This window comes from Talpa occidentalis, unplaced genomic scaffold (genome assembly GCF_014898055.3).
Source record: "Talpa occidentalis isolate TD23 unplaced genomic scaffold, MPIMG_talOcc4v2.1 talOcc4.5, whole genome shotgun sequence".
Classification (NCBI taxonomy): Eukaryota; Metazoa; Chordata; class Mammalia; order Eulipotyphla; family Talpidae; genus Talpa; species Talpa occidentalis.
The window spans coordinates 139730418-139734301 of NW_023604861.1; positions in this window are offsets into that span (position 1 = coordinate 139730418).

The window sequence follows — 3884 nt, forward strand, 5'->3', positions numbered from 1 at the left end:
TGAGGTCCGTCAAGCAGGTCTGTAGGGACGAGTGATGAGGGTGTGTCACTGACAGAGAGAATCAGAAAGGGAAAATATCTACCCTCTGAAAGTTCACAGTCTGGAAGTAAAAGTCAGAAGGAGAAAGACAATTTGACATGGTGTCACTTATATGTAAGATGTAGAGAAACAAACAAAGGGTCAGATAGAGTCAAACCAATAACAAACCTTAGAAATCTGACTGTGGAATTGAGGCTTGGGCCAGGGGGCTCATGGGGGGAAGGGAAGGGGAAAAACAAAGTAAGGAGGGGGCACAATGGACTAGGGTGAGGACTATGGGTGCCTTGATAATAGGTGTGGTGGGTAATATACACCTGAGGTGGAACTCCTCTAACCCTAAGTCATATTGGTGTTACAAACCAATGTTACCTTACTACTGCTGGTACTACTACTAGTACTACTACAAATAACAACAACAACAACAATAATAATAATAATAAAATTCTAGAGGAAAATAAAACTAAGTGTAAAGGAGGTATACATTAAGAGCTATGGAATTCCAAGGAAAAATGTCACAAAGTGTTTTGAAGAATTAGAAAAGACATCACAGAGGAGATGGCATTTAAGTTGGTGCTTTAAAATGAGTTGGAATTTAGCAAGTGAGGATGGTATGGGAGCATCCTAAAGAGAGAGAACAATATTTGTGAGGCCAGAAAGCAAAAGCAAACACAAGGTGAATAATTTGATGTATTTGAAGTAGAGAGATCTAAAGCAAGGAGAAGAAAAGAGAAAGGGAATGAACTGATTCCACTAAGAAAAAAGGTTAATCCAGTTTGCTAATGGCACGAACGGCATGCTGGGAGTTTAGACATCATCCCGAAGATAGTGGGGGATGGAATGTGGTCAGTTGGGAGTGACAAGTCGTCAGAGAACAACTGTGGACAGAGCAGAAAGGAGCTTGAAGGGACACAGGTGAAGCAGGTGTTTATTCTGGTCCAAGGAAAACATCAAGTGAAGCAAATCAAAATGTGGAAATGGCACCCACAGTGCACAGAGCTGTCCTCTGAGCAAAGGGTGAGGAAGGACACATTCTAGATCCGAGAGTTCAGTATGATGGTTGGACACCTGAGAGTTGTTCAGAGAAGTCCCTGTGGCCATCAGTGCTGACTCCCTACTTCATGGCTTAGGAGATTTTTATGGTGTTTTCCTTGGATTTAAAAAGTTAGAGCCCCTGTGGGCTCCAAGGAAAGATAGCAGGTGCACCCGAAGCTGCCGTGTGCGGTAACTTGTGAAGTCACTTTGGAAAAGAAGCCAGGTCTGGTGAGAAGTAACTTCATCACCTACGGGCAAGATCCCTGGCTTGAAGAGAGACTGTGAAAGGCCAGTGGAGAAAAGAAGAAATGTGCATCTCAAAGGCCACGTTTGGAAAATGATTCTCCCAGGAAAAGGCAGAGAAGCAAACAGAAGCTTTGCAGTGAGATGGAACTCACACACCATCATTCTGTACTGGTCATCTAGAACACATTATGCCAACTGCTTACCTTCAGGTACTCATCTGTAATGTGGGGGTGATGGTAGCCATGCCCCACACTGTTGTGATGACATGAGAGCGTGTTGAGCACATGCACAGTGACAGATTTGTTTCCGGTCCAGACACATTAATTCCTCTCCCTCACCTGCACCCAGACCAGCTCAAGAAGTCTGCAGGTGCCAATCACAGGCAGCCAGGTGATTTTACCCAAGCTTTCTGAGGCGTTCATCCTGCCCTCAGGATAAACTGGCAGCTTAAAACCCAACAGAAATTGCATCATTTCCAATCTCAGCAGGCTTTTATATTGTGAGTTAACATTTTAAATAATACTTTAAATATATATCCTCACAAAGGCCACTGAGGAAGGCCACCTAAGCTTGCCCTGGCTCTCTTCTTTCTCTGGTTGAAGTTTTTATTTTTATAACTATTTTCTGTATCTTTAGGAGAGAAAATTGTGGCTGTTTGTAGTGCTGGCGCTTTTCTGATTAGCCGTTAAATCCATGGGGCCCATTTTAATATGACTCTAAAGGGACAATAAAATAGGGTAAATTCAAAAGCAGCTCTGGCTGTTTTTTCAAACAATATTGGTAATTGATAGCTTCTGTCATGCCTGACCACCTTTGACTGTCATTTTCTCTATGGGAAGTTCAAGCAGGTATACGAATTAATTTGTTTTAGTTGATAGGTATTGGAGACGTGCAGTGTCATTTAAAAGCCACTGGAAAAAAATAAAATTCACTTATTATTTTCTGGGCTTCTCTCCCACATTATTTGTAGGAGGTGACTAATTTTCCACCCCTACTGCTCCCCATGGCACCCTGATTTCCCATCAGCATATTAGCCTAGAACTCTACCAAAGTGTATATCCCCTAAGCTTTTAGCTTATCTAACGTCTTCTAGAACACAGTTGCAACTTTATGGAGTATCATAAATTATAAAAATTAAACTATGGCCTTGAGTTACTCACTGAATACACAATAACAACACTCTGATCATTAATAAGAGGAATAAAAAGGATGTAATGGAAAGAAGTGATAAGAATTAAGTGAAGTAAGCTGTTAGTTTCTCTGGGGGACTTGATCAAGTTTTCTTACTCTCTTATGCCTCAGTTTACCCATCTATAGCACTGAGATGATGGTTACCCTGGTAACGCTCAGGATTCTTGAGAACACATTTTTTAAATATTATTTAAAATATTAACACACAATATAAAAGCCTGCTGAGATTTTGGTATTGGAACTGATGTGATTTATGTTGATTTTTAAACTGTCAGTTTATCAAAGACTTGTTTTCAGCCCTGGGTTCACTAATGCCTGACTCCCTCTAAAAATAACCAGCAATTTCAGTAAATTGTAAAAGGGGAACATTTGCTCGGCTTCCTGTCAGTAAAGATCATTTATATGCTTGAAAGAAATGCCATTTAGATATGACAAATATAAACCCTGAATTTCTCTATAACTAACCTTGCACGTTGACAGGATTTCTTAGCACAAGAAAGACCTTTATTCCAACAAGTGAACTTGCAGAGAGTTTCTAAGTTTTAATGAAATATTTAAACTTCCTTTCAAAGGAAGTTTATTACCATCTTCTAATTTGCAACAGATGCTGTCTATGTGGTGCAGTCTCAGGTGACTATGTCAAAACTAAGTTCATCCTTCAAGAACTGGGGTGGGGGGGGTCTCCCTGGTGGTGCAAGGGGTTAAGACTCAGCATTATGAAGCTATCCACAGCCACTGCAACACGAGTTCAATCCCCCAGCCAGGGAGCTGACCCACATGGCGCAGCAGACCTCTCCTGTCACGCCTGCTGCTCCCCTCAGCAGTGTATTTTAGTAGATCCACCTGTTCTGTTTTCCACTCTGTCTCCAGTGAATCTTCTCGCCCCCCACACCTCTGGCCTATACCCCAGTTTTTGTATGCATAAATAAATAAATCTTAAAAAAAAAAAAAACCAGTGAGGCAACCTATATTCCTTCAACGTATTCAGAACTGAACTCAGCAGCCTCTTCACCACGCCGGCCTCCTCCCTCTCTGCCCAGGGTCAAGACTGCTTTCTTTTGCACAAGTCCAAACCTGTCCAGCAAATCACAGTACGTTGCTCACACAAAATCTCCTCTTCCTTACCTCCTATTCAGTTTTCAACCCACTTTAATTCTTTCTCTCCTTCTGAAATCAGTGGAAATCGCCTTTATTAAGCCAGTCACCTCAAAGCCGCCATCTTACGCAATTTGACTTTGATTCAAGCCCCCATGTTGGATCTGGTACGACTGACTCCCCTCTCCTGAAACTCCCTCCTTTCTCAGTTTTCATAAAGCCACCGGCTTCTGTCTCCTTCCTACCTGCTCTGCTGTTCTACTGTTAACCTCTAATGTCAG